Genomic DNA, 13,395 nt, shown 5'->3' with positions numbered 1-13,395 from the left:
ATTTATGACTGACTTTTATGCTGATAAAAAAAATGTTATTGTCATAAATAATGCTTTAGTTTTGTCAAAATCTATTTACGCCATATATGATATTATGGTATGCATTACGTCACGTCTTCCACCTCTTCCCAAGAAAAAATAATATCTGGCAAGCATTATGCAGTGATGATGACGTAATTTCTGCTGTGGAGGACCTTTTACACTACCAGGAGGACGCTGTGGTATTCAGGCACTCCTGCTTAGTTGACAGATGTGTGTGGACCTCGAAGGCGATTATGTTAAAAAATAACTAGCAACCAACACAATCAACGCAGTCTTTCTGTCGATAAGGGCCCAATTGAATGCAGGCGAAACCTCGAGCGCGAGTCTGGGCGGTCGGGTAGCCTAGTGGTTAAAACGCTCACTCGTCACGCCGAAGACCCGGGTTCGATTCCCGATATGAGGACAATGTGTGAAGCCCATTTCTGGTGGCCCCGTCGTGATATTGCTGGAATATTGCTAAAAGCGGCGTAAAACCATACTCACTCACTCACTCGAGTCCGTGTGTTGTTCTGACAAACCAAGAATCTTTACCACAGGATTCTGGGACGCCTAAGGGACGCAACTCGCATTCGACTACAATTCCACCTGAGTCCCAGTCTGGTTCATAAGATTATTAAACATTATTTCATATAAATTCAGTACACGCATATGCGTTTTCTAAACAGCACGATCCGTGGGGAATCTAAGTAATTGTTCCTAAGTGAGGTCAGGTGAAATTGGGTTTAACGTCGCGTCCAAGATTATTGCACTTATATAGCGACGTGCATGTACGTGTGTGTGGCTGCTTGTACAAGTCCGGACTGATGCCGATTTATAGTGCTAGCTCACTGAGATACCATGCCGCAGTTTAATTCCACTCAGTATACTGAGCCAACCAGTCCTTGTTTTAGTCCCTTAATGCCGAGCGCCAGACAGGGTAACAACAAGTACCATCTTTTAACGTCTTTTGTTATGACGCGGCTGTTCCGCTCTCCGGTCGGACGCTCTACCTCTAGACCACGGAGGCGGTCATTGTTCCTAAGTACCTCATTAGCAGTTGGAATCAGGTGGGTAACAAAGTGTTCTTGGCTGATTGTGTGCAGCATCACACCTCCAGATTGCCAGGACAGGGACAAACAATTTACAGACCATCGTGATTACGCGACCGTCTGTATTGTGAACCAGCCTTGACTCACTCTTTGTAAAACATGGGTGGCCCAGTCGTCTAAGGCGCTGCGATTCGCTGTGCAGAATTGCGTCCCTTGGGCTCGCCAGAAACCTATGCTTGTGGGTTCGATTCCCGGTTCGCCCAGATTATGTTTCTAGGTTTGTCAGCACAATACCCGTGCTTGTGGGTTTCACCGAAGTGGTAAACGTCCGAGACCTGTATCACTTTGGGCTTTCCTCCCACAATAAGCTGGCAGGCCGCGATATAACGGGAATACTGTTAAAAACGGCGTTAAACCTAACTCATTCGTTAACTCACTCACACTTTGTAAACTAAATGTCCAATACCAATCTTTTGATGATTTTTTTTATAAAATACTATGGACATGTGAGTGAGTGAGTGAGTGAGTGAGTATGGTTTTACGCCGCTTTTAGCAATATTCCAGCAATATCACGGCGGGGGTCACCAGAAATGGGCTTCACACATTGTACCCATGTCGGGAATCGAACCCGGGTCTTCGGCGTGACGAGCGAACGCTTTAACCACAAGGTTACCCGACCGCCCCACTATGGACATGTATAACTTGTTGCAACTGAAAATACCAGTCAATTCAGATGAGCTTGAACGTTTTATGTGTCAGAGTGGAATTTATAGTTATATTTACTTATATATTCTATCTCTTTATCTATGTTGTAGATGTTGCCAGTAATCAAGCAGGAAAATCGCAGAAACTGTTGTGAATACCCGTTCTTCCGACAAGAAATGTATGCAATTATATATTTTTTCATCCGGATGAGCACAGAGTGTTCGAGCAGAGACACATTTAGTGAGAACAGGTATCGAGAGTTCAGTGATAACGTTACCAGATCAACAAGCTCCGCTTTGTTGCACCCTCGTATGTCATGGGAAAGTACAGATAGTCTGTTGCCTCGTTATAGCGCTGTGTAAGCCTCTTCACAACGAACATACAATTGCACTGTTTGATAACGTAGGCTTGTTGTTTGATAATGTGTACATGTTTTAAACCCCGAGAAATAATTTGTCCTCGCAATGCCCTATTACAAACATTACCAGCACAGTGAGTGTTCTGTTGGTGAACGAGGTTTAGTTCAACCAGAGCATTTATTGAAGTGAAATAAATTGAATCATGACAATGAGACTTTGTATTCAAATTATTTACACACATAAATTTCCCTTAGTTGAGAACGTGTTATAATTGATATGGCATCAATGCAGGAGGTCTGTAAGCGATAAAGAAGCGTGATGAATGATAGAGTTGGACTGCAATGTCTTTTCAGACACGAAGGAATGGGTTTTTAAATAAAATAGTTATTGTTCATGGTACTGACTGTTAAAAATACCTATTATAATACCGTGGGAAAAGCGAGCCTACTTACGACACCGTTCTTGCTTTCTCATCCGAAAGTGTTGATGTTAGTTAAATGTTTTATTTCCAGTAATTGTACTTGGTATACTTGTAATGTATCGCTTAAAACACGTTTTAACAAAAGAAAATATATCGAGCATTTCTAACCAAACGCTTAGTGATATTAAGCTCGTTTACATATAACACAGATCAAAGTATTAGCAATGCAACGAAAGGCAGTGAATAACTTCATTATTAAAAAAACTAATACTAATTCAAATTCAGAAAATCGTCGTTGTCCTAGTGTTCGACTCATTACCTAAGTGTTCTACTCATTACCTTAGTGTTCTACTCATTACCTTAGTGCTCTACTCATTGTCCTTTTGTCCTACTCATCAATGTAGTGTTCTACGCATTGTCCTAGTGTTCTACTCATTACCTAAGTGTTCTACACGTTGCCTAGTGTTCTATTCATTGTCCTAGTGTTCTACTCGTTGTCCTCGTGCGTGTTCTACTCATTACCTTAGTGTTCTACTCGATGTAATTTTGCTCTACTCATTACCGTAGTGTCCTACTTATTGTCCAAGTGTTCTACTGATTATCCTAGAGTTCTACTCATTGTCCTAGTGTTCTACACGTTGCCCTAGTGTTCTACTGATTGTCCTAGAGTTCTACTCATTGTACTAGTGTTCTACTCATTGTCCTCGTGTTCTACTCTTTACCTTCTACGATAATAGGATACGATGACATGCATTAACCAAGTCAGCGGGCCTGACCACCCGATCCCGTTAGTCACCGAGCTCTAACGACGAATACTCGCCTTTTACAGCAAGCATGGTTTGTTGATGATCTATTCTACTCCGGATCTTAAAGGGGGTTATTGTGTGGTAATTTGTTACAGTGTATAAGCAGTTGTAATAGGGATAGCATCATTGTTCATGATAAATCTTTGCTGGCATGAAGGTTTCGAGTTCAAATCTATCATTGATTGTAGCAATAAGCAGCGGATTACCAAGGCTTCGAAAATACAACGTAATCTTTGTAAATCCGGACCTGTGAAACCTAAAGCCAATGCCGGTTTAGACAGCAGTCCGGGTAAGTGAGATTATAGCACGAGATAAAAAAAATCAGAATAAAGAAAACGTAAGGAAATTATCATTTATAAATTATAAATACATTCGGGACCTTAAATGTAGTCCGGTATTGACAAACTGTCGACAACGTTCTCGACTCCTGGGGCGATCTTAACAAAAAAAAACAGTGGTTACTCCACGCTTGGTATGCTTTCTACATTTAAACATCAAACGCCAGTATCTTCCCTGTCTGTTTCTATTTAAAACATGCGAGCTACTATATATTTATCTTAAATATATCAACTGTCGTTCAGGTAATTTTAAGTTTAGATATTTACTCAAAGCTTATAAAAACCAACACACCAAGGACACGGAGTAAGGTAATTGATCGTTTGCATTGTTAGAATGCAGTCAGCGTTTTGAAGATAATTTCACCCCTGGGTCGAATACAGAAATGGAATTGAAACGTTGAGGATAAAATTATACTTTGCGCTAATTAAACTGTCTGATGTTTGATAGTGTTATCGCCACCATAATTATACGCCGATAAATATTTTTAAGGATGCTCGGTGTTGGAATTTTGTTTTATGTATGTTTCATTGTATCGGTGCTTTGAATTAACAACCGGCATATTCCATATGTTATATTTTGAAGAAATGAGAGGGGCATTGGTTGGTGTAGCGGTTATGGTGGTCTTTGATCACGTCATTCACAAAGGTTCAATTCCCCACACGGAATCAGAGTGGATGGATGCTTGGTTTGAGTGAGTGAGTGAGTGTGTGTGTGTGTGTGTGTGTGTGTGTGTGTGTGTGTGTGTGTGTGTGTGTGTGTGTGTGTGTGTGTGTGTGTGTGTGAGTGAGTGAGTGAGTGAATGAGTGAATGAGTGAGAGTATAGTTTTACATCACGTTTAGCAATATTGCTTGGCTGCAGATGAATTGTTCAATACTCAGTAAACAGTGAAAGTTAAATGCCCCTGCCACTCAAAGAATATCAACGAGGTGTGGTCAAGCTTGGTAAATTTAATAGCGTGCCGTCGTACCATGACGGAGTGGATCGTTGCTCATAACATCAATCACTGGATTTCTGAAACAAACTCGATAGTTTCCAGACTGCCATCATGTGGCGGGAGCTTTCATTGCCTAGTGCAGCACTAGTAAATAAACAAAAATAAAAACAAACACTGTGTGTTTACTGACAATAATGACAGATAGAGCATGATATGCTGACACTCTTCCCAAACAACTGCTAATACCACTTGGATCTTCAGTGATCCATTCCCATACATCGTTATTTTAATAACTATTTCCTATGTCGACCTATGGAATCTGTTTCGGTAGATATTTGAGGCTGATTATTCTCTGGTATTGGCTTTTTGAACAAAGGGTGTGTAACATTTGAAAACTGGTGGGAAGATGTCTGCAGTGTAAAGTTTGCATACAGTAAAGTACGGTTATAACGAACACAAAGGGACTACTAATTTTAGTTCGTTATAACCGTAGTTCGTTATAAGCGTATATGCAGCATTACTATAACAAATAGTCGGGACCAAAAAAGTGTGTTCGTTATATCCGTCAGTTCGTTATAAGCGTGTTCGTTATAACCGTAGTTAATGTACAATATATCTCTTACAATCTCATCTTGGGACGTCAATTCCCGTTTGTTGTAGGGATAGGTCCAATTTGCTGGTGTGACTTTAGTATGTCAGATAGTTTGTTCCTTTGTGTCAATGCGCTAGCTAAATATTTACATAATAAGTATCTTTATTAACATATTTCTCTCTTCAACAGTGAGTGAGTGAGTTGGGTTTAACGCCGCTTTTAACAATATTCCAGTTATATCGCGGCGTGTCAGCTTACTTAATGTGGGAGGAAAGCCAAAAGTGATGCAGGTCTCAGACGTTTACCATTTCGGTGAAACCCACGAGCACGGGTATGGTGCTGACAAACCTAGAAACATAATCTGGGCGAACCGTGATTCGAACCCACAATCATAGGTTTCTGGCGTGCCCAAGGGACGCAATTCTGCAGAGCGATTCGCGGCGCCTTAGACGACTGGGCCACCCGTGCCCCCTCCACAACAGTTGTAACACAACTATCAGGTGGCCAAACAGTCCTAGTTGTACCAATAAATGGCACCTTCCGTGAACAGGATTAAACACTAGCATATCAACGATGACGTAAAAGTGAACAGCTTGACTCTTATAGGTCCGACCTAATCTACCTGATTGTGGGAAACCGAACACAAACTTTACATACGGATTCAGGTAATATGTATAAAAAACTGATTTCAAGAAATACCTACCTACCCTCAAATTTAGAACATGTAGCATATAACCCTGCCACCAGAATAGTCGAGCCGTGAGGATCCGGGGTAGAACAGGTCTTCAGCAACCCATGCTTGCCGCAAGGGGCGACTAACAGGGTCGGATGGTCAGGCTCGCTGACTTGGTTGATGCATGTCATCGCATCCCAATTGCGTGGATCGATGCTCGTGATGTCAATCACTGGATAGTCTGGTCCAGACTCAAGTATTTACAGACCGCCGTCATATAACTATTTATTGCTGAGTGCGGCTTTAAACAACAAACAAACAAACAAACAAACAAACCAGAGTAGCTATCGGCGTTATAGTACTCCGTTTGTTTCGAACTATGGATCACTCGATGTGTCTTCCATAATCCAACAATGGTTTTGTTTATGACAACATTTGTGCGTCGATTGCAACAAAGTTACACTATACAACTGATTCTGTAACGTCACATATGTATGTGAACCCCACTTGGGGACTAAAACCGAATAGCTTCTCATACTAGTAACACTGTGTTGCTTGTTGACTAATGAGAAAGTGGTATAAAGGACATACCGCCAACGCAATAAACACATGCAGCGACTATGGCCATTAAGAGATATGTGGAGTCTCATCTCGGGACACGTGATCGTCCGTAAACCGTGCACACAGGAGCGTTAATACAGTAGAAGTACAATGAACTTGCAATTGAGCTACAGTAAAAATGAACATTTAAATCAACTGGTATTAACAGTATATTTCTATGATATGGACTAAAGGTCCACAGTACAGTTCACGGTTCGGAGAAGTCCTCAGTTCCCAGCACCCTTTGCTTGAAAGAGGCGATGAAATTGTATAAGTCTGTGATATCCCGCGAGATCGCGTGTCGTTGTACCCCGAGGGCGAGAACGTGGTGGATTGCGCGCCATTGTACACAGTCGAACTATATTCGTCATATGAATGTTGTGAAAACAAATAATACAAAACGAAAAACTGCTTCAAAGACGTTTTACGAAAACAGTATGCTTGCAAATAAAAATAGTTTGTGGTATACATATGATTTATAGCCTAAGCATGTTCGACAAACAAATGTAAAATCGACTAGTAGGTCACACAAGGTCAGGTAATTAACGCCGCTGGACATCCAAATATGTGGCCAACTGGTCAAGCGCGAGAACAGAACACTCTTCAGCAAACACTGTTATTTAAGCATTATTGACCGCTATTCTTTATAATGTTATTTTTCCGGGACGGTTGTCGCCTTAGGGGTATTGTCAATGTCCGCATGGTGCCAGGGTTAATGGGGAGGAGTCTTGAGCAGACTGATTGGGGGACCAGACCGATTATTACTCGACTCCTATCTTGTTTGCTTGTCTTATTGAAGGCAGGCTTGGTAAATGTACAGTAGGTCTGTCTTTTGTAACGTTTCTTCACGTGTAATTATTACTGATGAAAAGATGCGTTGACCCGTCCCCTAGGACGAGCAGGGTTTCCTTTGTGGGAGTTGTCACGTGACCTGAGATGACCACTGTCCATCCGTCACCCCCCTGGATCCCACCTAACCCATTTGTGTCAGATTGCGGGATATGGACATTGCGAGAGTCGTACGTCTGGCCTTGAACGCATATACAGTTTCTGAAACAATACCTCAAGCACAATGGACGCCTTCAGTGAAAAGCAGGTGGGCCGGGAAACGATGAAACCAATCTAGTTTCTACACTGAAGGATTATACTGAAAACTAATGCCCCATTAGGAACTTAGCACTGATTTCAATCTCACACGGTTGAGGATATTTACGATGTATAAGGCATTACTGAAAGGGTTTGAGGTACTCAAGAAAGGATTTTCTGTCTTAGCTGACGTGACTTTCAGGACTTTCATTGGTGTGTGTTATAATCCTAAAATGACAAGACGAAATCCCTGGTGAATCATTATCAGAGGGTTTGTTAGTATTCCTCTGTGTGTCTTGCTCTATGATATATTCTTTTGGTGGCCGTTGGTAACATTCTGCTATTGTTAGATCACAGTCGTGGTCAAGTGGATAGAGCTTTTGCTCTGAGAGGGGAAGGTCGGGGGTTCAAAGGTGGTGTTTGTTGTTACCCTGCCTGGTGCTCGGCATTGAGGGAATACAACAAGGACTGGCCACGTGCGGATCGGAGTTAGTATACTGTGTCTGAGTGGGGTATGCTCTATGTTCAGCTGAGGCATGGTTTCTCAGTGGGTTTGCGCAAAAAGGGTATCAGCCAGGACTGGTACAAACAGTCCCACACATATGCACACGCTATATAATTGAATATTCTTGTCGTAAGAGACGACTAACGGGATCGGGTGGTCAAGCTCACTGATTTGGTTGATGCATGTCAACGTATTCCAATTGCGTGGATCGATGTTCATGACGTCAATCATTGGATTGTCTGGTCCAGACTCGATTATTTACAGACCGCCGTCATATAGCTGGCATATTGCTGAGTGCGGCGTTAAACAACAAACAAACAAACAAACAAAGAAAGAAATATATAATAAACCCCATTTCACCTCACGTCACCAGGTTAAAAGTTTTGGGCAACCTGTTTTTTTACCCGTGCCTTTCATTGTAAGGTTGTAGGTATATGTGGCCCAGTCATTTAAGGTACCGCAATTCGCTGTAAATAGCTCTCGCTCCATGCTGTGTCAGAAACCTTTTTTCCTGCGAGTTCGAATGCAGTTTCGACGAGATTATTTTTCTAGTTTTGTCAGCACAATACCCATGCTCATGAATTTCAACAAAGTGTTAAAAGTGAGTGAGTGAGTTTGGTTTAATACGCCGCTTTTAACACTATTCCAGTTATATCACGGCATGTCAGCTTAATGTGGGAGGAAAGCCCGAAGTGATGCAGGTCTCGGACGTTTATCACTTCGGTGAAACTCACGAGCACGGGTATGGTGCTGACAAACCTAGAAACATAATCGGGGCGAACCGGGGTTCGAACCAACGATCATAGGTTTCTGGCGTGCCCGAGGGACGCAACTCTGCACAGCGAATTGCGGCGCCTTAGACGACTGGGCCACCCGTGCCCCCTGTTAAAAATGAAGTCACGCATTAAGTCGGGTATATCCACCAGAAGCAGACACCCGTGATGTTACACAAATACTGTACTAAGCAGCGTAAAACCATATACCGTATTCGACGTAATAAGCGCCCATGGCGATATTTGCTAATAAATTGGCAAGTGAACAATCCCAATTAGCATCCCTTCCGATTGATCAATGTACGCAAGACTTATTTATTCGTGTATAATACGCACTCGTGTGTTATATGCACCCTTAATTATTGGCAATTAAATTCTGGAAAAATATATCTGTCATATATAAACAGTCAGGCCGACAGCACAAACCACGAAATTTATCTTTCAACTCTGTTTTTTTCCACAAAAATAATATTCTCATAAGAGCCCCTTATTTCTAATTTTGAGAGCGCCCTGGGCGCTTATTACGTCGAATACGGTAACTTACTTACTCATTGTCCGGATCCTTAACTGTACTTACGTGATCACTGCGCAGTCCACGGGTCATGTTTGGGTAAGAGATACTTACAATGGACTTTCCTCGTCACGGTACTTGACAAATACAAAGAAACCGCTTCAGCATGTGTTAATGACACTTCGTCACTCTGGACAACATGAAGGCAGTAGGAGATCCAGATCCCCTTTAACACCATATTCTGACATGAGACAAATACTCCAGGTTAACTGTTCTCCATATCGGAGATTACTGACTTTATACATCGTGTCCCCGGATACATGCATTAACTTAATCGAATTTGGAAATTGATAATGGACTTCATTATAAAATCCCAAGAAATTTAAGAAAAAAGCAAACTTTGTAAATTAGACTGTGTTGAAACCGAGGACCACTTCCTGCTTATTTGTCCATCGTATGTCAAGATACGGCAACTATAAAGCACAAAGCACAAAGCAAATTTCTATTGTCATCCTAATGTCCATAAATTTAATATGCTTCTGTCATCACCAGATACATATATTATTACAAATCTAGCAAAATATCTATATTATGCAAATAAAGTGAGAAATGCGAAACTGAATGTTTAAAACTTGTCTGTTCTCAACTTTTGTACACAAAAGCCTGTGGCTATATGTATTGGAAATAAAATGATTGATTGAACTTAATCGACACGTATTACCGACATAGATATGTCTAAACTCACATGACCGATATGTGTTTCTTGAAATTATCAAGTGAACGATTTAGGAAAGGGGCACGTAGTTTATTATGAATAATACGTTCGGTTCACTTAAATCTTGTTAACACTAAACTGTTCCTTCTAGACATACACAAATCCTATCTTAAAATTAAATACTTTGTAACTTTGCCGCCCAGTTGTAATAGGCTTTACAATATCGCATTTCAAGTGTTAAGATATGATGAACATTTAAAAGTACCAAACAATGCTTTTCAAGGAAGATTTCTATTCAAATTTATAGTCCAAATTATTCCACATACTTTTAGATTCCACTCCACAACAAGTTTGTCAGGAAAATATGATTTTTAATTCTGGAGAATTTAACTGTTTTTTAAATTCCTGTCGTTTCGGTTACGTGCCCCAACTCTTGACCAAATATAGTCCCAGGAAATAGTATTTACTTTATTCTGACTCTGCTATCCACAACGGCACCCAGGGAATAGTGGGGACCTCGCCCTACTTATTTCTTCAAAATATCTGCTGCTGTATCATGTTGGAAACTAGTCGTGGTTGCCAAGCCTCATCTACATATATACACAGAAGGATTATACCCAAACGCATCAACCTTAATGGTCTTCGACATTTCTAAAATATCTTCCTTTTATTATTTATGGTTTTAACATGAAATCTGAGTATACTCAAATCCGTCACGTCAATCCCAATTACAAGTCTTAGATATTGAGCCGTTTGACAGTAACACTCTCCATGTGACCACCATCACCTACGACCTTTAAATATTGTCAAATTGAAGTAGGGCTCCGATGTCAAAACCAGCGACTTTGTCGCCATTCTCCTCCCTGGAGCCCGAGGCGAAAAAATGACCGTACCATGTCAGCATTCGCCTTGCCACTTGTCGTCCTTTGTGTAACACAGATAGATGTCACAATATGAGTAAGGAGATCGGGTGAAAACTCAATCAGGCTATACAAAAGTTTCCTCTTGAGCAACTAAGAGTACAGTGTGTCATTCCGGGTCTCCAGTGTCGCCAATCACTGTGGACCTACAGCATTATGTATGCGGTATTCAAAATTCATAGAATGTCAAACTTGTCATGGAGATCATGTATATATGGCTGTCGTCTAAATATAACTGCCCCTTTCACATTTCGGTCACTGGTAGGCGCTGTGATGGTGACATTGGAAGAAGTTCATGAAGATCGAAATAATCTCAGAAAATACCATTATTTTTGACTCAGAGACTGAGCTTAGAATTTATATCGCATTGGCAACGTTGCGACCATATCGCGATGAAACAAGTTTTACTGGCTTAAGGTATCACCGCAAAGACAATAGTTTCACCATTGCTATAAAACACTTTGGTTGAAGCCATTTGCAAATGTAACACGTCATCGTCAGAGAATATCCAAAATCGATTATCCAGATTCCATTGGTCGTAGAAAGTAAAATAGCGGGGAATATTACATGAATCGATCGCTGAAAATCAGTAATGACAGCAGATCTACGCGAAAGTATGTCCTGCCCTACAGGCAGAACCCGCCACTAAAACAACACAATTTGCATGAAAAAGGGGGTGATGGGGTAGCCTTGTGGTTAAAGCGTTTGCTCGATTCCCAACATGGGTACAATGCGTGAAGCCCATTTCTGGTGTCCCCCACCGTGATATTGCTGGAATAGTGCTAAAAGCGGCGTAAAACTGTACTTACTCACTGCATAAAAAAGAAGTTATTCATAAGGAAGACATGGCTGTGGGAATAAAACACACATGTCAGGAACCCTTCAACATTTGTGATATTCGCCGGATGACCTCATATTTGCCTTGTCCAGATTTCTTTACATTTTTTACCACGTAAAGGTAAAAAATACTTAAATGAAAGATACAAAATATTTATATAATCATACATAGTAACTGCCGAAACCAAAGTTCGTTGAACGAATCCGACTAGATTTCAAGCGTATTCTAGCACCCAACGGGGGCACCCGTCAAAAAATACATGCAGAGGCAAGTCAATCGTTCATTCGAAAAATTCCCACAGGAACAAATAAGACAACGCGCAAAGCTTTTGGTTAGCATGCATTTGTTAAAACCTACATGCACATTTCATTTTTCATAGTTGAATTGATGTATGATCATAATTCGAAACATGATGTCTTCATCGCATGTACATCGTATTTTTTGTCCGCCACAGTCTTTACAAATTGTGCTATACGGAAATCAGAATTTGAGTACGGTAATTTAAAACAAACTATTCTATTCAAATCTTAAAATTATAAACTGGTAGATTTACGATAAAATAAATGAACTGATTAACATAAACTGCAAATGTATGTATTATGTATACACATCTAGCATGGCATGTAAATTTTATTTCTTACATTCTCCCATAACAGAGCTTGATCTTCAATCGCCAGCAGTGGTTTATTCGCAGTGGTTTATTTTTTTCACCCAATCTGATTGGCTGGCTGAGAGTGGAGAGTTGTGTCATCTCCGGTACATTCTTTACTGGGCGTTTTCAAGGCTAATAACAACGCTAATGAAACAGTTAATTAATTCATGTGAATAGTGAAACAAACCATATTGTTTGGTATCTTTAAAAATAATAACTATCAACCACATAAGAAATGTCACGTTATAACGAAGTGTTGATCTAGAGCCGATCGATCAAAAACATATTTCATAGCTATATTGAAATAATCGAGACTTAAATTTCATATTTTAAGAAAATAAAAACTCAATCACGATCAATCTTTTCCGGACGGACCGTACATCTCACGACCAAGATGTTTTGCAACCACAGCAATTGTTTCCCCTTTCAACAGGTGAAGTTTATCCAGATCAATTTAATTAATGTATTTTTGCCTATAATTATTTGGTGTTTTTTTAAACATGAAGACTTCAATTATTTAAACATACTATCTCAGGTCAATTAAGAAACTTTTATGAAAAAACCAACATTACCCCGGTTAAACGTGAATGTATTAAGTCATACCTAAATCTATATAAACTCAAAAAATTAATATATGTATTTATATTTCTTCTTAACCTGTTCATTTTAATACAGATTACTCTGGCTTTCCTATGTGGACCCATATCACAAACAGGGTCAGTCTGTTGGCTACTGTCACAGTGCTCTAAGATGATAATCTGTTCATCAGACAGCCCCAGCACACAATTCTCCCAGCTCAAATGTTGTTGTTGTTGTTGTTGGTTTGTTTTTTAACGCCGCACTCAGCAATATTCCAGCTATATGACGGCGGTCTGTAAATAATCGAGTCTGGACC

Source organism: Haliotis cracherodii, unplaced genomic scaffold, assembly GCF_022045235.1.
Source record: "Haliotis cracherodii isolate W230 unplaced genomic scaffold, xgHalCrac1.p SCAF_27, whole genome shotgun sequence".
Classification (NCBI taxonomy): domain Eukaryota; kingdom Metazoa; phylum Mollusca; class Gastropoda; order Lepetellida; family Haliotidae; genus Haliotis; species Haliotis cracherodii.
The sequence above is the reverse complement of the archived record's forward strand: the minus strand, read 5'-3'. Positions refer to the sequence as shown.